Raw genomic sequence first — 22,246 nt, forward strand, 5'->3', positions numbered from 1 at the left:
ACTAATGATTTGCTCCTCTAACCTGAGATGCAGAACCTCTCTTTGTATACATGGAAATATCTAGAGCAGCTTTATCCAACCTGGTACCCTCCATATCTTGCTGGACTACAACTTCCATCATCACTGACCATTATCCATGTCGACTATCATCCATCTGTAGAAAGTTAGCCTACAGTGAAATCTGTGCACAGATAGGTATCTTCCTCCACACACATATTACATTGGGGGACATTGTGGCTATATATGGGTATTACCGTATTTAAATCAACTCCCCACCCTCACCCCACTGGACATAGGTTTTTAATATTCCAAAACCTATCCCACAACTTGGGCAGCCAAGAGCTTTCAGCAAAGCGCTGAAGTCAACTTTCAGTAAAACACTGCATTGTGGGGTGTCCTACCCACACAAACTCCCCTTCCCAGAATTCAGATTTCCAATTCCTACCTGTCCAATTCCTCTTAACTAATAATACAGGCAGTGAGACCGTAGCAAAAGAGAGACATAATATACATAAAACAAACTGAAAGTGAACACAGACACAAGAAAGAAACATTCGCAAAAGCCAGCTGAAGAAAGCCGGTCACTTTTATTTAAATAGCGACGGCAGGCATCAAAAATGATGATCTGTGCTCACACGTGCCAATGGTATAGGTGTCACCTTACAATACTGGTATATGAATATCAAAAACCCATAGTATAGGCATGCCTAGATAAAAATATCATCATCATTAACAAATAAATTGTGAAAAATAAAATATCAGAATGCCATTAGGAAAGAAGCTACAAATGAAAATAAACTGCAAACATTTGAATAACATCACAGCAGGGATAATATACCTAAGGAAATCTATTGAAATATGCTACTGAATTCATCCTCTTCTCTCCCATTAAAACGGCAATTGACTGTAAACCTCCTACCCCTCTCCACTGAGACTTTAATTGTAAAGATTCCTGTTACATATCATATTAGAATTTAGTTAAAATTGTAGAACACATTATTTCCAATCAGACAGCCAACCATCACTCACAAAGATTTTTAAAAAGGTGATTAATAATTCATCTCAGATAAGGAAAAGATCTATATTTATACCATCTTCTCAGCCACCATAAACTACCTGACAATTGTTCAGTAATGATGCCCAGTAAATTCTTTAAAATGGTAATTTGTCATTCTGTCACTTCATTTGTGACCTAAAATTCCTCACTTGAGGCATCATCAAATAAATTAATCACTTTCCAGGATCCATTTCTCTGTTCTGCACGTTATTATGCCCAGGCTCTCGTGTGTTTCTGTTCATTTACATATATTTAATGGCTCAGCAGTGGTTCACTATGGCACATAGCACACACATCTCATTACAGGTGAAATATTCTAACTGCCACTATCACTGGGAAAGAAAATAACTCTCCCAATTTAATTTTCCTGATGTAACAAAACCATGATTCTTCACTATGAAATGTTGATGCCATCCATCAGTCACAATCAATAAAATCATCATAGAAGTACGCCTTCTTTAGCATCATTCCTTCACACACAGGGTATTATTTGAGGGAGGTAATTAAACTCATAATATGTAATGAATGTAAATGAAGAAAAAATCCTCATGTCCCCCTCTAACTATGCTTATTTTACTGCTTTGATTTAAAGTATTTTTACATCTTACAATCTATGAAATACACAAGGCCCTGAAGGAGAGCCATCAGAAGTACAGTAGGCAATCAATCAATATGTATAATGACTAATTAAAAAGGAATACATACACACATGCACACGCACACACCAAATTGCTATTATTTATACTTTTTTCACTTAAAACGAAACATTCCTTTTGGGTCCTCTTTGTTTCTTGCAGAAATTTCATATTTCATTGCCTTCGTTTTATAGATACTGTTGCACCCATATGTTTTTATTCTTTCTCAGAGAAGAACAGAACAACGAGGGGTGGAGTGGGGGCGCAGAGACAATTTCTGTTCATACTGCATGTCCCTATGCTATGTGTACAGGAAGACAGTTTGTTACAGGTGCTAACTTTTATGTTTAATTCTAAGAAAATCATTCAAGATTATGCAGTAGTTCAATATGCATTTTCATAAACGCAAAAAGACATTAACTCTTTTCATTGTACCCACCTGCCACAATTATACACACAAAATTGCTTTCTTCCTCTGTTTAGAAAGGTCAACAGGGAGGTGTTGGGGCTTGGTTAGGTAAACCAGTGTGACATAAATATTGTCCATATGTTTCGGCTTTGTAACCGACAGACTACCTTCCAGCCTCTTCCAGCATCTTGATTGATACCTTATTCACAGAGATCCAAGACTATTATTGCCAGCTGCTATAATACATGTATACAAAGGGCAGCAAGTTCTTGTTCTGTGAATGTAGAGAAAAGTATTCCCCTGTAAAGCCACTTTTCGCTAAATGAAAAATGATCCTTATTAACCATTCCAAATTAGCAACTTCAGTTTAATTGTTTGAAAGAGGCACACTAAATATGAACACAGGATTTTAAGGTGGGGGGGATGGAATCATGAATTAACCATTTATAACTCTTACCTGATAAATTACCGTAGTTTCTCTTCTTCTTCTTTTAAAGGGCATTTATTTTAGAAAGACTACAGGCGTACCTTTCATCTGAAATTCAGCTGGCTATTAATTGGAAGCCAACATATTCCACAAGCAAGTTCTGTGCTGTCTTCCCTAATATATCAATGTCCAATACATTTTGCACAAGGTCTAAATTTTGAAGCTTACTTTTAAATGGGGGGGGGGGAGGGAGAAAAGGGTGTTGATATTATACCTGCATGCGAAGATTGTTCTGATCTTGTATTGCTGTGACTTTGGTTAAAGTAGAAAAGGAAAGGAAGTTGGTTTATTTATTTCCAATATATTTCAGGCAGGCAGGGGGGTGTACATGGGGAACAGAAGAAAAGCAGGCAGGAGGTGCTAATGTTTTGAGATGGGAGAATGGACCAAACCCTTCAGAATGACCTGTGTGTGTGATTAGCACCTATACAGCAGTCTAAAGTATAATCCTTTCTCTCAACGCAGAACTCTACCACTTCATTCACACCTTTCTGCTGTTCCACATATACAGCAAGTTTAAAACCCACTGCCTGAAACTGCTGATGGGGAACATCAAGGTCCCTGTTCTCCCTTCTTATCTTTATAGCAGACTAGTGGTTTGTGCACACCTGAGTTTGCCCAGCTTTGCAGCTGTTTGCATTCCCATTTCATGTGTGTAGCCCACAAGATGTTACCTGCAAACCGCACCAATTTCAATGCTTCCCGCCTGTAAATCTGTGTTTATGCAATACAGAGATAACCCAGTAAGTTGGGCTCCAAATTACTATTTCTCCTAGTTTCTCATCTCCCAGTCTTAAGTTCAGTTCTCCATTCTTGCACATCAGTGTGCTTTGAATAAAAGTCCTTGTGAAAATTCACCTGCATTTTAGTGTGAATTTCTCCTAATTCGCACATTTTTATGCAATCTTGCCTAATATGCACATTGTTGCAAAGCAATTTCCCAGTGTAGCATTAATGGTTAGGGTGTTGGACTAGGAGCCAGGAGAGCAGTGTTTGAATCCCCACTTAGTCATGAAGCTCACTGCCACTCAGCCTAACCTACCTCACAGGATTGTTGTGAGAAGTACCATGTACACCACCTTGAAATCCTTGGAAGATAAAAGTGGTATATAAATGTAATAAATAAAATTTTATTCACACTTTACCTTAGTGCTTGCATGCATTTTTGTACCCATTGCCTGGAGAAGTGCACTGAAAAGATTCAGAAAATTGTGGATTTTGAAGGGTGACTGTGGTTTGGTTGCCATATTGTTTGGTAGGTTTGCCTTTAAGTGCAAGCTGAATTGCTATCCAATCCCGGCTGGACACAGTATCGAGAAGCATTTTAAAGCAAACCCACAGCAACACCTATTTAACTGTTTATTCTATTCAGTTTATAAACCCATATTACATCATCATGACCCCAGGGCGGGTTACAACATAAAAACCAACGCAAAACAGTCGAACAAATCAAGCTAATGCAAATCACATTCAGCAGTGCCATAACAACAATTTTTAAACCATCACATAAAGTCACTGAAAACATTTGTCATAATGCAGCAGGTGGTAAACTCAACCTGAAACCAGCCAGATCACCACCGCCCTCCAGAAGCTTGGCCAAAGAGGTGTATCCTTAACTGGCGCCAAAAGAAAAGAATCAGTATTGGCATCACCATCAAGGCAAGGGTGCCCAAAAGCGGAGGCATCCCACTAAGTGGGCACCCTACAATCCCCTCCACTGAGCCATCTGAAATGTATACTGCTTCTTATGTTCTTTGGCAGGTGTGCCATCAAGTTAATGGAAAACACACACACATTCAAAATGGAAACCATTACCGGTACTTTATTAATCCTGGCATAGCTATGACACTACCACATTCCAAACAGAGTGGCCACTTACCCATCACCAGAAAGGAGAAAAGCATCAGAGGACACAAATTTGCATATAATATAGATATGCTAATTTATATGTATACATGCAAATTTAAAAACAATAACTGTAAATTGGAAATACAGCAGGTCTCGCCATAGTGGGGAGGGCTGTGTGTGCTCGCTCAGTCTGCTGTCCAGCTGCTGTTGTTTGGGCAACTTGAAGGCCAGTGCCACCCCTTCTTACACTTCTTTAACTTTAAACTAGACTTGGAAAAGTCTAGAATTTTAACCAGAGTATTTGATCAAACACAGGACTGCCCTCTGACAGCCCTTTATACAGATGAGCCCAATTTAAGGTGCAGCTGGTGCTTACCTTTAAAACCCTAAACGGCTTGGGACCCAAATACCTGAGGGAGTGCCTCTTTGCATCCCAGCCTGCCCATGTTTTAAGATTTCTTGTAGAGGTTCTTCTCCAAGTATTTTCCTGAAGATGCATGTACTATGGAAAATGTCTTTTCTGTGGTGGCACCCCAACTTTGAAACCATCACAAAGAGGCCTATTTGACACTGGCACTACATTCTTTTCTTGCCTGGTTAAATCTCACCTATTTGCCCAAAACATTTTAGATGCAATTTGAAGTCAGAGGTGTTTTGGTTTCATGATTCTGTGTGTTTCATTTCATTGTTTGTTGCATTTCTTTTTAAATATTGTTTTTGCATTTATGTGGCATGAATTCTTTTCATGTTTTTGCATAACTGGTGAAGACCATTATGCTTACCTACGCCTTCCAAACAACATACGCTGTTCAGTTTTTAATTGCCTATTTTTAATCTTGCAATGTATGCTGTTTGGGTTGTATTTATATTGTTTTGACGTTATGCTTTGATGTTTGCTTTTATAATTACACAGGGAAATAGATAGATAGGTGATAGATAGATGATAGATAGATAGATAAATAGATAGATGATAGATAGTAAACTGCCCAGAAAATTTTGTGTAATGGGCTGAGATGCAGATGTTGACAATAAAGAAATAAAATACTGCCCTGATGAAGGACAGGTAAGAAACGTTTTAATAAATAAATAAAAACAAGTAATAGGTGCAGGACTGTTCTAAGCAAAATAGGACAACATGGCCACCTCATTTCAAGGCTAATTTCTGTCTTTCTAATTCATGGGGCAGAAAAAGTGCTGATTTATCTCAAGCCCTCTTTGTGCAAATTCAGAAAAAGAAAGCAATTGTCTGCTGTGAGTAATGCTTTTCTAGTTGGTCTGGTCAGTGGCTGTGTACTCTTCAGCATTTTTCTTCTGAATGTCCTGTAAATAAATGAGCCGAGTACCACCTCTGTATATTTTGCTCCAAACAGATTGATTGGAACTGACCATCACAACTAACTCATTCTCTATATTGTCTGTTTATTATTACTAGCATTTTGGGGGTGGTAGAGGGGAGAGTTTTTAAATCCTATTTTGAAAAGCTTTTTTTGTTTTTTTCTTTACTCCATATATGCTCGTTTTAAAATGCTTGTCACACGTTTTTAGCTGAACCGAGAAATTTTGGGGTGACCTTTCAATATGAAGGCTTTGCATGCAGATCTGTGTGGGACCAAAGTATGCCTAGTTTGAGTTACTGATCCAAATTCTGAAATTTTTTTGCAGACATAATCAGCAAATGAAGATCAAAGTGCACGAGTCCCTCAGCCTGCCCACACATTGATTATACAGTGGACGAATGCCTTGAAAGACGAAAAACTCGCAAAACGAAAGAGTTTTTCGTTTTTTGAGTTGCTTCGCAAGACGGATTTCCCTATGGGCTTGCTTCGCAAGACGGAAACGTCTTGCAAGTTTGTTTCCTTTGTCTTGCAAGTTTGTTTCCTTTTTCTTAAAACCGTGCATTCATTTCGAGGAGAAACTCATAGCACGCGGTGTGGTAGCCTTTTTTGAGGTTTTTGAAGACTTTGGTGATTTTTGAAGCTTTTCCAAAGTCCGTGCTTCGCAAGACGAAAAAACTCGTGGAACGAATTAATTTCGTCTTGCGATGCACCACTGTACTGCCGGCATAGGAGCCTGCATGACATATCCCCCTCATACAGGAATAGTGAATCTGTGGCATCTGGATATTGATGGACAGCTCCCCATTATCACTGGTCACACTGTCGGGGGCTGATAGAAGCTGGACTCCTGCAACAGCTAGAAAGCCACGGCCTCCTCAACCTACGCTAATGGCGCACTCAGGAAGTCAAGTGTCTATCCGGTATGGAAGTGAAACAGGACCATAAAAAATAAGGCAGTGGTCCAACACAGAAGTATATATGTTTGTAAAATAAAATTTTAATCAACATATGGAGAAGACAGTGTGTTCTCACCTACCGTAGCCCTTCAGTATGCCTCATATCAACACAGTGTATTATAATTTTGGCATAGGAGCTTGTTTGCAATGGCATGAGTTCTACTCCAAAAAAACATGCTATTCCACCTTGGAATGATTATAAGGGCCAAAATGTTCCTTTGTTCCCCCGTGTCAAAAGCTTACTTTGGTGGAAAGCTAGCACATCAGTGATATGGCTAAGCCTGAACCTTTGCCCTTTACGTTCTGGCTTTCCACTGGCGGAGTTTTTTATGTGGGGGGGTGGGGGCAATGCCTACTCATCTGTACTTGAAATGACATGTTTCCAGTAAGATTTTAACCTCATATTTACCCCCACACCCCTGTTTGTTTTAATTAGCTCTCGGGTGTGTAATCCCCTTGAACAATTGGAGTTGCACAGTTACCATTCCCCAGATCGCCCTACGAGAGTTTGGAACGAGACACACTTTCTACTGACAACATGGTGCCACCTGGTGAAAACAAAACGAAAAAAGCAAATACGTTTAGAAACCCAGATATACTTCATATCTAAACACACCAAATTGCAACAGATATGTATTGCTACTAAGGATCAACTACGTGGTCATAGGTAACTTTGTAAGCCATTGTGTGAAATTTCACAAAACCTTCATGCACCCAGGCATCCCTGTTCAGAGATCCTGCCCAAACGTCAGCGACAGAACTGTAGAACATAGTGGTATTGGATCAGGAGCCTGCAGGGTGTGGACCCTCCACACTTCCAGTGAACTCATGGAAGCACATGTGAATTGGACTTTAATCTCCATACAATGCACAGCACACATATTATTATTATTATTATTATTATTATTTTTATTATTATTATTATTATTTATACCCCGTCCATCTGGCTGGGTTTCCCCAGCCACTCTGGGAGGCTTCCAGCAGAATATTAAAATACAATAACCTATTAAACATTAAAAGCTTCCCTAAACAGGGCTGCCTTCAGATGTCTTCTAAAAGTCTGGTAGTTGTTTTTCTCTTTGACATCTGGTGGGAGGGCGTTCCACAGGGCAGGTGCCACTACCAAGAAGGCCCTCTGCCTGGTTCCCTGCAGCTTGGCTTCTAGCAGCGAGGGAACCGCTAGAAGGCCCTCAGCACTGGACCTCAGTGTCCAGGCAGAACAATGGGGGTGGAGACGCTCCTTCAGGTATACTGGACCGAGGCCAGTATATTCTAAGCTCTTATACCAGTGTTTGAGAATATAGAGCAACAGGTGACCCACAGCTATTAGTAACTCTTGGTTACTCGCGGTAGAGAAATCGAAAACAACGGTGACAGTCCCTGCTAGACCCAACTGTGTCTCTTGGTTCTTGGAGGGCAGCTTCATCTTCCTTAGCCTTATTTGGGTGTGATGCTCATGGGTAGAGTGAACATGTCACCAGGTGGAGGTGTACTATGCTCTGGCCCACATTCTCCGGTTGCTCCCCACAAGTTGGAGGGCAAAGTCTGAAGTGAGAAGCCTCTTCTGCTTGTAGAAGCTCCCTGTCTGGTTTGGAACCCTGTGAAACTGGGATTTAAAATCACACTGGAAGACTCCATGAGGAGCGGAGGCTCTGTGATTCAGACTTCGTTCTCCAACTCATGGAGAGCTATGGGCATATAGTAACGTGTGGAAGGGCAGTGGGTGCACGGGTGCACAGAACACGGGTACTTCTCCTTGCTGGTTTATAGCTTTGACACACAAGCAGCATGGTCAGATTGGGCTAGTCTACTCGGAGAAACAGCTCTCTAGGCAGATGGGGGAAGAGCGGGAATTACCTTTCCCACAGAATTTAGGAATTTTCTTCTACGTTATTCTGCAGCTCTCTGCAGGCCAACAAGCCACCTAGTGGGTGTGCAGTATGCTACAATTGGATTTGCAATGCTTTGAAGTGAGGGTTACATGTCTGAAATGGAGCTTTGCAGAAACAAAAGGAAATTGTCACGCTTACGTTTCCACAGTACAGTGATATTTTTACCAGCAGTTAGTCTGGCACAAGTGACACTGTAAAAACCCAGGAACTTGGAGGAACAGTGGTACCTTGGGTTACAAACACCTCAGGTTACAAACACTTCGGCTTACAGATTCTGCTAACCTCGAGTTAAGAACTTTACCTCAGGATGAGAACAGAAATCGCACGGCGGCAGTGGGAGGCCCCATTAGCTAAAGTGGTACCTCAGGTTAAGAACAGTTTCAGGTTAACAACGGACCTCCGGAACAAATTAAGTTTGTAACCAGAGGTACCACTGTACTTGTTGCGGAAGCACGTGAACGTAAGCAGGTACTCGCTTGGTGTTAAATAAGGATCAGGCAGACTCAGAAATGGAGAATAAGAAGGTGAAGTTTATTGCCAGGCAATAAGGACCCAGTTTGGAATCTCTTCCAAAAGGAACTGGGACCCCGATTGACAGAAATCCAGAGGTCTTTATACCTGAGCAGATCACAGCAAATCATAGATCATGAGACAACCATGAGACAGTCACGATATTGCCAGCAAAAATTAGCCAATTAGCAAGCTTCTTGCCATGCTACCAGCTCCTGGTCAAGCACTGGTCAAGCACTGAGTTCTAGTTCTGCTTTCTGATGCTTGCAGTGACGCTCTGTCTAACCTCTCCCCTAGTTATGACAGGACAGGGAATTTGGAGATTTTGTGGTTTTGCTCTTCCTGTTCTGTGGATTAATTTAGCCTGTATCTGAGGGGATTTTGTACCAGAATCTCTGATTCACATCTTCCCCTTGTCCAGGGTACACTGATGTTTGTAGGGGAAAGGTCGGCTCCTAATTTTGCTGTTTCAAGCAGTATGCAGTTAGCTAAGGCACAGCTTCCCTTTGATTCAAAATGGATTATAAAATACTGTAAGCCCTGATTATGTGTGAGCATATATGAATATATTGATTACTGATAACTGATTATATGAATAGCATAGGGGTAGCCCTTCTTCCTTGTCTCAGAACCAGTCTGTCGATGCCACCACTGCCCCTTCCCCCCACCCCACCCTCAACACACCCACTTACCCACAGCACTGCATCTGAAAAGGAGATGTGTGTAGGGGCTAAGATGATAAATGAGGGTTGAGGCCACAGGTAGTAGAATAGAGCAGCAATGTCTTTTAAGATTTCTATTGATTTAAGAACAATTTCTATGCAAGAAACCCCCCCCCCAAAAAAAAAACCTTAATAAGATTTGCAACCAAAGACAATTAAAATATCAGCAAGTGAAAGAAATTAAAAATTGGGTAAGTATAAAACACACATTGCTGCAGGAAACAAATTGAAGCTAAAGCAGATTGCATTTATTTGTTTTTTCCAGATATCTGTCAATAGAGGGAGCCAATAGAAGCTTTTGCTACTGGACTCAGGAATAAAGAGGCTAGGCGTAAGTGGTGGGTGGAACTAGGCCCACATTTTATTCAAAACTATTATCTACAGGGAAAATGAGAAGAGCAGAAAGCTATCTTTGACCTTAGGAGAGCCAAACCCTGCCCATTCCACGGACTGTGACAAGGCATAGCCCCAAAGCCTGGTCCCCACTGCATGGTGCGTAGGGAGACCTTCCTGCCCTATTTGCTCACAGGCCCCACAACTCTGGGTGGGCATGCCAGGCAAGCCTCAATAACCTTTTCTATCCAGGCCTCACAACCCAGAACAGTTGGCCTCCGGAAACACTCTTCACCTTCAAAGGCACCCAAGCGCGCTCGCCTGCTGTTTTATCTAACCTTGTCCTTTCCTGCCCTGCCCTGCATGCCACCCAAAAATGCAGGTTTGGGGTCACCACACAAGATCATGGACCCTAAAAAACGCTCTTCCCGGGGTGAGATCTCACCCGAAATCGGGCTAGAGCAAGGCACCCCAAATGGCCACTGTACTCTTGTGGGGTGGGGGTGGGCAGACACCATGTCCCAGTTTTCCCAGGGCAGTTGACAAGTATGGCTGACAGAAACAGACGTCCTAAAGGGAGTTCCATAGCCTGAGTGCTGCTACCAGGAAAACTTCGCCGAGCACAGCTCTTAAAATGGTGGCACATGGTGCAGAGTCTCAGATTTTGGAGACTACGCTCAAGAGGAAATTTCAACAGGTGTCACCTGTACTTGATGAAATTCCCCCTTCTGCAGTGCAGATGCCCTGTTCTGCTTTTCACCCAGCCAGCCACCTGTTCCTTATTTCAAAGCATGCTTCCTTGATCAAGAACACTACCTCGAAATATTAACTGTGGTGCAGCAATGATGGGAGCTTTGTCCCTCATGAAAGGCAGACATCTACTTTCCAATGCCGCCAGCTTTGCAGCACATTGATTAACTCTTCCATTAAAATGAATGGGTCTTAACTCTTCTATTATACTAAATAGGTATTCAAAGGTGCTTCATTTTGCCTGCAACGTGTCCCTGGGGATGTCAAAGGTTGAGGGCAGCGTTGTGTATACAATTGCAAGTCTGAATGCAAGCGAAAACAAGGTAATAGCAAACTATGTTCACACACTTCAGGGATGAAACTGCATAAGGCTCCACTGGAAACAACCCTACATCATCAGAGCTGATAGGTGATAATTTTCATTATATTCCACATCTCCAGCAAAGAGACAACACAAGAGCATTATCCTCTAATATCAGCAGCTAAACTATGGTAAAAGCCAAATGAGATGTAACACTAGATGTTTGTGATAAAGATTTCTGTGTTTTAGGGTTTGTTTGGTTTTTAAAAAATAAAAAATAAATAGAATAATAGCAGCCATGGGGGAGGGCAGGGGGAAATCAGGGCCATAACTTGCGAAGAAAGCCTTAACCCTTTCCTCTGCCCCACCACCAACTGTTTTCCTGATTAAAATCACATAGACACGCTCGTGACATGAAGCTGCTTATTTTCCCTACAGGGGAAAAAATGTATAGGTCTGATATCAGTGCCTGTAAGGTACACACACAGGGCAGCTTGAATGGGAAAAATCAGGAAAATTGAGCAGATAGTGCCATGGTCCTGGAACAGATTACAATTCCTGCAACCGCTATCTTTTTTTCCTTTTCTTTTTTTTAGGGAAATACTAATCATGTACTTCCCACATCATATCTAGTTAAACCCTAAAAGAGAAAAACAAATAGTGTTAGTATCAGCTGGGTAATTACAGGCAAGCTCTCAAATACCTGCTTTTCATTATCCATTAATAAGGCATCCTTTACATTCCCCTCCTCACTTCTGTATCATTCTTGAACTGTGCCGATAAATAGACAGGGCTGTGTCTCTCTGCAAAGTGGACTCATCCCTCCTATGTAGCTGGAGCTCCTCAACAGAAATCATGCAGTTTTAAAAGCAGATTGAACGGAGACAAAATGTGCGTCTCGCCTAACGCTGTATGTTTATTGTCCCAACGAACTCCTGTTCAGAAAATTGTTTGCATTCTGAACAGAAAGATATCTGCCCACCTCTGCAGCCCAGTTCACAGATACAGAGCTCAGTCTGTGATGCTGAGTTTCAGGTTTTGCAGAAGGCAACAAATGGTGATATCTAATACAAATGTATCTAAGGGAGGCTCTTTTCGGTATATACTGAATGCAATGTATATTGTATTTAAAAAATGCAAAGGAAAATGCACACATATTGCTATAGCTGAAAGGCACCTTTATTTATTTTTGAAATGTGTGGGTTGCCTTTCAGCATCACTTATACCCAGGGAATGCAGCAACATTAAAAGCAAAGAGCCAAAGCAAAAAATAAAAAAAGCATTAAAACAGCAGCTCTTTAAAAAAAAAACACCCTATAAAATTGCAGCAGTTGCATAACCACCTAAATATTCGGACAGAATATCCTGGAGAAATAAACAGGTTTTCATGTGAGGCATTCCAAAAGCAAGGTGCCACAAGTGAAAAGGCATTTTCTATTTCTGGTACCTTTTTTTTACTCAGTTGTAGAATGCTGACACTTCTCGTCTCCATTTTTCTATGCCCTGCCCTCCCTGCCCTCAACTGATGGCACTGGGCAGCCATAGCCACTGACTCATCATCAAAGATGCTGCATATCCAACTGCATACCGAAAAGTATGAAGGCTATTATAAAAAACATAAACACTTCATATTCTAAAAAGTCCTATTTCTGAAAGAAGTAGTAATTGCTATCCATTTTCAAATTGGAAGTTTGCAGTTTTATTGATTTTTTCAACACTTTGTTATAGTCTCAAGGAATTCGGCCTAGTAGTCTAAAGTCTAATATACATCAAATTCTCAAGACTATGGCAGATTTTAGTGATCATAATTATGTTTTATTTTCTAAAAACAATTAACGCCCAGTGAGCAAAGCTCTAGATGAGAGCTTGTCAAACCTGTTACGTTTTATTTTTCTAAAAACACAAATTAATGCCCAGTAATCAAAACTTTAGGTGTAAACTTGTCAAAAACTGCCTCTCCTAATGATGAGGGAAAGGGCCTTTGCTCAGCCATATAACCAATAGGAACAACAGAATCTGACTTATACCAACTGAGGCCATTGGTCCATGTTATCTTAGTGTTGTCTATACCAGTGGTTTTCATCCAGTGTGCCGTGGCACCCTGGCGTGCCTTGAATGATGGATGCAGGCAACAATGACCTCTGTCCCTCTGTCCTTCCCTCCTCTTCTGATGCCTTCTTGTGTCTCTGCCTCCCAAAGGCTTGTAAAGCTACAGTGGTACCTTGGGTTACAAACACCTCAGGTTACAAACACTTCGGCTTGCAGATTCTGCTAACCTCGGGTTAAGAACTTTACCTCAGGATGAGAACAGAAATCGCACGGCGGCAGTGGGAGGCCCCATTAGCTAAAGTAGTACCTCAGGTTAAGAACAGTTTCAGGTTAACAACGGACCTCCGGAACAAATTAAGTTTGTAACCAGAGGTACCACTGTACTTGTTGCGGAAGCCTTGGCTACTAACTCCACATATGAATGGTGCCTCTAGAGCTGGCCAGGGGGTGCTGGTTGCCAGGAGCTGAGGCAGCCTTGGGGAAGGAAAGCAAGCGGGTGAGGAAGCCCAGACAGCCAGTTTGCCGTTGGGAATGGACAGACAAGTCCCAGACCCCTTGTGGGGCAGTGTGAGAAGGCACCTCTCTTTGGGGCAGGAGGGCAGCTCAAAGACCAGGGGCTGCAGCAGTGGCTGCCCAGATGACTCCCAAGGAGAGGAGGCTGAGGGAACACTCCGCAAGGGAGGGTATTCAAAAAGGGTGAGAGGCTGCCAGCTCTGCAGGCAAGGGGTGACATAACTGAGCTCCTGAGCTCCAGAGGGTTGCCACAGAAAGATATAGTTGGTCAAGGGAACCGTGGACTCAAAAAGGTTCAAAACTTCTGGCCTATACTGATTGGCAGCTGCTTTCCTTGGTTTCAAGTGTCTCCTAGCCCTGCCCAAATGCCAGTGATTGAACCGGGGACCTTTTGCATGCAAAGCACGTGCTCTACTACTGAAAAGCTTCATTTTTGCAAGCCTCAACACACAAGATCTATGGTAGCAAGACTGGGGGCAAAAACTCTGGCAGGGCTTTGGAAAGTCAGTGCCCTTAAAAGCAGACATTACGGATGAACCAGTAGTTCACCTCTGTATAAGGTAGCTTCACCATAGACAATTTTAGAAGGGATGCATCCAAGTCTACCAATGGCTTTTCGTATGCCCATGTGCAGTCTCCAACTGAATACCAACTGCTAGGGAGCAATAGCAAGGTGGACTGTTCCCTTTCTGACCCATTTCTGGGCTGCCTGGATACAGCGTGTAGACTAATTTGGGAAGAAGGTTACTCAATTCAGTGAGCCTTTGCTCTAATGTTCTCATGCTATGTTCTAAGTTGTGAGAGTCTTTCCCTCAAATATGGGTATACCCAAGGAGGACTACCTAAAACACCATCACTGCTGCAAATATTGCATGCCTGATTCTCTCGCATCCTTTCACAGAAGCCTCTTTTTAATGTAACATGGCTAGCTTGGATGCATAACCATTTGCCCCAGGACTGTAAAGCATCTATTTGTCAGCACATTTGAAGCCGGCTGTCTCTCAAATGCTGGCAGCGGCCACAGCTAATCGATATGCATATTCACCAGCAAAACTGACTAGTACATCTGTTCTGTGAAAAAACATACATTCCGCCTGTAGTACAATCAGTGTAATTAAAAATTAACATGCATTAATTGTTAGAGCTGATGTAAACAGCTGATGTTCCACTTAGGCTTGTCTTCTGTACATATCATTAGGCAAAGCCAAATATTGTTTAAGGCCACTCTTACAAAAAAGAAAAGAAATAGAAAACTAATTTCAACTAAACCAATTTGCAAGGGAGTGCAAGGTACAATGAAACAGCCGAGGTAATTATTAGGCTAAAGGACTAACAGAAAGAAAAATTACTCAGAACACGTTTGTTTGAATCTCATTCTAGTAAATGTATTTAGGCACAGTATGAAATATAATTTGATCTACATGTGCGCAATGAACATTATGCTTCAAGGAATGGGATATGCAGAATGGCACAGCTGAACCAAAATTAGAACTCGTCATTTGAGATACAGGGAAGCAAATAACTTAGAAAATGCATCATTCCTAACGTTGGTGGTAGACAATACTCTCAAGAGAAATCAAGGTAGAATGTGCAATTCTAAAGGGTTTGTTAATGCCCCAGGTGTGTCTGCACAGCTCCCATCAATGCCGACAGGAGAGACATCTCCAGCCGAGCTGGCAGGAAAATATGCTGCTTAAAAGTTTGCTTCTTGTCATTTTTTTTAAAAAACCATATATAATTGTTATTTAAATGTCATTGCAAAAATTATGTTTCTGCTTTGTGTAAAACAGCAAAACAACAACAGCACTCTAGCAAGTCTACCTTGTCCTGCCTATTTCAGAATTCATGCCTCAGATCTGTGTGGCAAAGTTATAGATTGCCTGGGGGATGTCAGCTGCTTCTACCCGCAGGCTCTCCTCTGCTCGGAGATGCAATGCTACGGTAGGTGCCCACACTGTCAGTCTCACACCACTTTCTTGGTTTAAGTGAAAACTGGAGCTTAAGGATTCTGCCAGGTAAATGGAGAGCACTGTAAAAATGTCTTCTGTGCAAGTAAAGCCACCCCTCCCGTGATGATGGTGTCTTTGCAAAGCATTTGTGCCTGGAGGAGCAGGGGACAGGGGACAATAAATCGTACGCCGTGACATTTATTACTTATAGTGAAACTAAGAAGCACATTCCAACTTCTGCAAAGAGGGTACACTAAGCAACAGCCGTTGCATTTCTGAGGGACAGGAAGCACAAATAAACAGATAGTGATTACAAGTTAATGTGTATGTTCTTTATCAGTCTTGCTTTGTAAGTCTAACCTGATTTTTATAAATGAAGTGGTGATTTTGATACGATAGCTGCATCAGTAGCAAAAAAAAACCACTTGGTGATTTAATTTTAAATGGTAGGTAACCTTCTGTAAATAAACAAGACAACTTTTTCTTTGGTTGTTTAATATATATTTAATTGCATTTCTTTGCACCTGCAGCATTTTTACATGCCACCCAATACCTACTTTTTTTGAGAGGCTCCAACATAAATTTGTGAACACATACAAAAATTAAGGACTTGAAGGGAAATTGCAAATGGGCTAGAAATAGGCATCTCTCTCTCCCCCCTCTCCCCAATCCAGTACACCAATTCTGAATGGGTCCAGTTAAAATGGATTGATTGGGAAGGCCTCTGCTAGAGTTTTGGAATTAATCTAATTTTAAATCTGATCCATGCAGACCTGATGAAACCTCTAGAATCTGTCATGCTCCCAAATGTTTATATTACTGTATTACTAGTATAGCGTACTGTCTATAGTGTGAGACTTACGCCTGGCGCGAGAGAGGTTCAAATTGGCATTCAGCCACAATGTTTAGTGGGCAGCCTTGGGAAAGTCACTCCCTATCCACTAGCCTTTACAAGGTTTTACAGGGCTTTTGTGAAGACAGAAGGATAGAACCACCCCAAAAAGAGGCACGAGAACATGAGAGAGCATGGCACCCAAAATGGTCACCATGATCTGACACAAAAAATGGGATGTCCCGTATTTTTCTGGCCACTTGGGAGGTTATGCATTTAACAGAGGGCCACAAAAATCAATGCTGAGAGTTCATTCCATTGGCATTCCAAAATCTAGACACTAGCCTTACAGGAATGCATTCCATGATCTTCACCCTTCCCCCAGTTCTGTGTCACAACACCCCAGCAATCATAAAACCACAAAGATGTCTCAAGATGACTGGTGTACTTATGGTCTTCACAGGTTTGTTTTTAATTAGACCGTTCATATCTGTCTAACTTTTCTTTAAATAAAAAGCAGCAGCAGAACCCCGATGGAAATGTTTCTATATGGCTCCCTACTCATTTTGAAATCACAGTAAATGCTCATGAGCACTGCTGCTGAGCTGTTTCATATCAATATCAATCTAGTAATGCAGCAAATGAGTTCTGATTTGTGCTATTTAATGTCCTAATGGCTTGACTAGTTAGGTAGATAATTACACTGTATGATTTATCCAACCCATTTATAAATATTTATAATAATGGATAGATTAACCTTTGGGATTTCTTTCTTGAAACCCTATTGGTTGCGTCAGGATCACTTGGCCAAAAGTAGAGTGAGTAGCTGCCTGCAAATGAGCAACAGTGCAGATACTGGGAAGGCTTTTCAGCACAACATCCTTCCTGTAGCATCCTGAAAGTTTACGCAAAGATGGCGTCACAGCACTTTACCTTTGGTGCGATTCAACAACCTCAATCTACTCTCTCTTCCCCCTGAAAGCCCCAAACACATTTTCAAAAAGGATGTGTAGCCACCATGTCCAGTTGTATGTGTGTTAATGTTTTTCACTCAGTCATTAGTACTCCAAACAGCAGCATTCTATATATACAAAGCAACTAATGTAGGACAATTTACTATTACTTAGCAAATGTTACATCAAATTGTAAGACCACCTTGCAATTTGAATTATTAGAAATACTTGAAGGTCCATGACATTGCTGTTGTTGTTGTTGTTGTTGTTGTTGTTGTTGTTGTTGTTGTTGTTTGTACCCCAAACAGAATTAAAAGCACAATAAAACATTACACATTAAAGGCTTCCCTATACAGGACTGCCTTCAGATGTCTTCTAAAGGTTATATAGTTACTCACCTCCTTGACATCTGATAGGAGGACATTCCACAGGGAGGGTGCCACTACCGAGAAGGCCCTCTTATTTCATTGGTGGATAGACATGGGATAAGGCTGAACAATTACTGCTGGAAACTACCAATTTCTAAAGAGATGGGCAGGATCTATAGAAATGCCAAAGACACCAGCCTTGAAGGTCCATGCTAAAAAAGTATTGTCCATATTTATTTTTATGTTACCTTATCAGAAGCCACCCACCCCATGACCAGTGCTTGGAATGAACTAGTTCAGTTGAACAAAGTTCAACTGAACTAGTTCAAAATATTCTGAACTATACCAAAAAGTAATTGTCAAATTTACTAAAGATGAACTACATTCAGATTGGGAGTAGTACTTTGAATAATTTCTAGTTCATATTCATATACATCCCACCCCACCCCACCCCCGGCACTGGCAACAAAAGGTCCAGACTCAGCTTTCATTTTTCAAAACAGCAACAATCGGACATCAATAAAGAAAGCAAAATGTGGAGGCAATGTTCTAAGGCTGATTGGGCAGATATAGAGGTAGTGCTGCTGCTAAGGACGCTTAGTCACTTAATGACTGTTGCTAAGTGATCCGAAGGAAGGAATGTGAGGCATTTCCAGTACATTCTCTGTTGAAGAGATTCGCCCTCTTCCAACAGGAGCAGCTTGAAGTGAGAAGTACAGGTGTGGCTTTACTGGACCTTGATTACTGCTCAGACACAGTGGTGGACTGGAACAAGGGCCAACAAGTCAAAACTCAATCTTGACACCATTGTGGGTTGCACCATTCCTGGGTCTGGGAATTAGGCAGGGTACCTGTTCTGGACCTCCTCTGAAGGAGCAGGAATGTAATCTGGGGGGGGGTGATCTTGGGTGCATAACCATTGGTGAAGGCACAAATGACCTTAACAGCTAAGAGCACCTTTTACCAGCTTCAGCTAATGCCATTTCTGGGCAGGGATAATGCCATTTCTGGGCAGGGTTAGCCTAACCATTGTAGCCCAGGCAATGGTAACTTAAGCTTGGATTATTGCAATGCACTGGTTTCCAATTTGCTTCTGAGCCAAATTTCAGATGCTTCTGTTGGCACATAATGCCCTACAGTGGAGGACCTACACCACTCAGGAATTAGCTATCTGAAGGAACACCTGCTCCCATATGTATATACCTGCCTGTTGGTATACCCATCTGTAGAAGGTTTTACTATCCTGCAGAGCTCAGACTGTAGGGGGAACTGAAGGAGATTACTGAGAGTTGTCCTGTCCTGTATAATACAGGATTGTCACATATTTCAATGTAAAAAACTGTATTCCGTATTTTGTCCCGTATTTCAGGTCCCACCCACACCTCTCTTTCTCTGCGCCAGGTTAGGAATCCTCTCCAAATGCATGTGTTTGAAAAGATGTATGAAAGGCCATGTATTTAAGTTCTGGTTAGCCAAGCACACAGATAGACTTACAAAGTCATGTGTATGTGTGACAAATTCCAGAGGGGCTATCCTGTTAGGCTGAAATAGATTGTAATGGGTTAATTTGAAGTTGCTTCAGCACCAGATTGGGGGGGGGGAGGAATTGCCCCCCAACTCCCCTGCCCCACCCTGTCCTGTCCTGTATTTTGGCAGAACAAAGGTGGCAACCCTAATTACTCTGGTTTACTGACTAATTTTTAGAATTATTTAATTATACAATGTCTTCAGCTTAACAAGAAGGTCAAGGTTGATAAAGTCTCCAACCACTTTATACAGAAGTCCACACACTTGGAAATGTTCCACCGCTGTGCTGTTCTTTCTCCTCAATACTTTCCACCCCCAAGAGTCATATTGCAACTGGCAATTCCAACTGCATTTACCTGCATGTGATGATTCAGCTGAAATTTTGGCAGCACTCAGTGATTAGTCTTTCTTGAAGGAATAATGAATCCGGTCAGACTCAGAAGGGTGGTTAAAACAACATGATGTCCACCCCATATATACATCTTACTCAGATACATACTCTCACACAAGGCCTAAACTTACAGTACAGTGGTACCTCAGGTTAAGTACTTAATTCGTTCCGGAGGTCCGTTCTTAACCTGAAACTGTTCTTAACCTGAAGCACCACTGTAGCTAATGGGGCCTCCTGCTGCTGCTGCACCGCCAGAGCACGATTTCTGTTCTCATCTTGAAGCAAAGTTCTTAACCCAACGTACTATTTCTGGGTTGGCGGAGTCTGTAACCTGAAGCGTATGTAACCTGAAGCGTATGTAACCTGAGGTACCACTGTACTAGGTTAGAGAGAATGCAAGGGTGCATAAAAGACGCAAATTATGAATGCATTTATCATTTATTCTCTTTTTTATAATAATTTTTTATTCATTTTCCAAACATTTTTATACAATCAACTCATATTAACTCTCAAATTCATCAATTTTTGACTTCCCTCAGTTTCTCTGCAAATCTTTCATTAAAATTTCTATTGTTAACGCATTTCTGAACTTATTATTGCCTTTAACCATTCCTCTTCCTTTCTCCTACTTTCTTTTTTACAATATTTCTTAATTTTTCACAGAGACTCTTCAAAACCAACAAGCGTTGTCTGTGCATCACATATGTTTTTCAGATAATCTGTAAATTTCCCCCAGTCCTCGATAAACTTTTGGTCTTTCTGATATTGGATCTTCCCAGTCAATTTATCCAGTTCCGCATATTCAGTCAGTTTCATTCTCCATTCTTCCACAGTTGGAATTTCTTCCTGCTTCCATCTTTGCGCCAGAAGTATTCTTGCAGCTGTTACAGCGTATTGGAAAAGTTTACAATCTTTTCTATTAATTTCATTACCTACCAATCCTAGTAAGAAGGCTTCTAGTTTTCTAACAAATGTATATCTCAACATCTTTTTCAATTCCTTATATATCATTTCCCAGAAGCCTTTCACCTTTTTGCATTCCCACCACATATGATAGAAAGTTCCTTTTTTTCTTTACATTTCCAACACTTGTTACATGTTTTATACATTTTAGCTAATTTGACTGGCGTTATGTACCATCTATATACCATTTTCATTACATTTTCCTTCAACGCGGTACACGCCGTAAATTTTAACCTTTCATTCCATAATTTCGTCCAATCATCATATTGTATATTATAACCAAAGTCTCTAGCCCAATGTATCATTACTGATTTCACCTCTTCATCTTTTGTATGCCATTCCAACAACATTCTATACATTTTAGACAAATTTTTATACTCATTATTCAATACCTCTGTTTGAAATTTTGATTATTTTCCTTCATGCATTTATCATTTATTCTCAATGGATAAAAAGGAGCACGTGAAGACTAAGTGAGATTTATGGTCTTTTAAAATAAATAAATCCTTGGGGAGCAAAAAGCATGCAATGTGGCTATATTTTCTGATAAACCATTTAATAAAATATGCCATTCCCAGTACAAATAATTACTTTTGACTTTCCCTCATCTTACTGCCTTGTACACTACCAGCAGGTCCTTCAGTGATGTGAGAATATTCTGATGTATAATCAGACAGTTCATAAAATCCTAATGGAAATTAAGATTTTGCTATTTGGAGTGGTAAAAATTCCATTTTCAAACACAACACACAACTTGAAACCAAGGCTGACATTTTGATTTGCTCTGAGTTTTAGGAGAATAGCAAATTACACAGAAAATCTACCAATTCCCTGTCAAGTGAACTATTTTTTCTTTTTTAAAAAAACCTATTAGTTCACAGTTCGTCTAAAACAGAACCCTGAATAATAATTTTTGTTACATCACGAGAAACATTTTCAAATAGCTGTAATATCTGTTGATTTAAGAGTGTGTGTGTTATCAGTCTGCTTGGAGAATAACCCTCCCTTTTTATTTCAAATAACCCTTACGTCAAGTAAAGAGACAACAATAGAGTTCTAAGCCTCATATTGTGAACCACACACTTATGGCAGATGGAGTGAAAACTCTATCAGGTCAGTAGGAATATTATCATTGTTTTTACTGAAGACTAGATGTCAACCAGGGAGTCACGGAAGATATGACTAGCATTGATTCTGCAATGGTGTAAATCAAGATAACTCTTCCCAAGTCAATGGAATCGCCAGAGCTAGAAATAAGAATTTCTTCTGGTGTCATTGCCATTCACATACTCTGAATATACTTAACTGCATTAATGTTAGCTGTAGAACTGAAACCGATCTGTTTTCATGTATAGAATGTCAGCCTGCAATTTTGAAAGCTGCAAAATCCTGATTCTAATTCTATAAGGCCGCTTCCTTATTTAATAATAATACTTAACATTTGTTTAGTGTTTTCAAGTATTC

At 40.9% G+C, this 22,246-nt stretch overlaps 1 long non-coding RNA gene across 1 annotated transcript; it reads left to right on the forward strand.

The window, feature by feature from the left end:
• The first annotated feature begins 9,838 nt into the window (after positions 1-9,838).
• On the forward strand, positions 9,839-16,140 carry LOC309338194. Its single transcript, XR_014154793.1, has 3 exons — positions 9,839-10,345; positions 11,154-11,259; positions 15,640-16,140. It is a non-coding gene; the product is annotated as an uncharacterized lncRNA (long non-coding RNA).
• The last annotated feature ends 6,106 nt before the right edge of the window (positions 16,141-22,246 follow it).

Source organism: Podarcis erhardii, assembly GCF_964252035.2.
Source record: "Podarcis erhardii genome assembly, chromosome: 1".
Classification (NCBI taxonomy): Eukaryota; Metazoa; Chordata; class Lepidosauria; order Squamata; family Lacertidae; genus Podarcis; species Podarcis erhardii.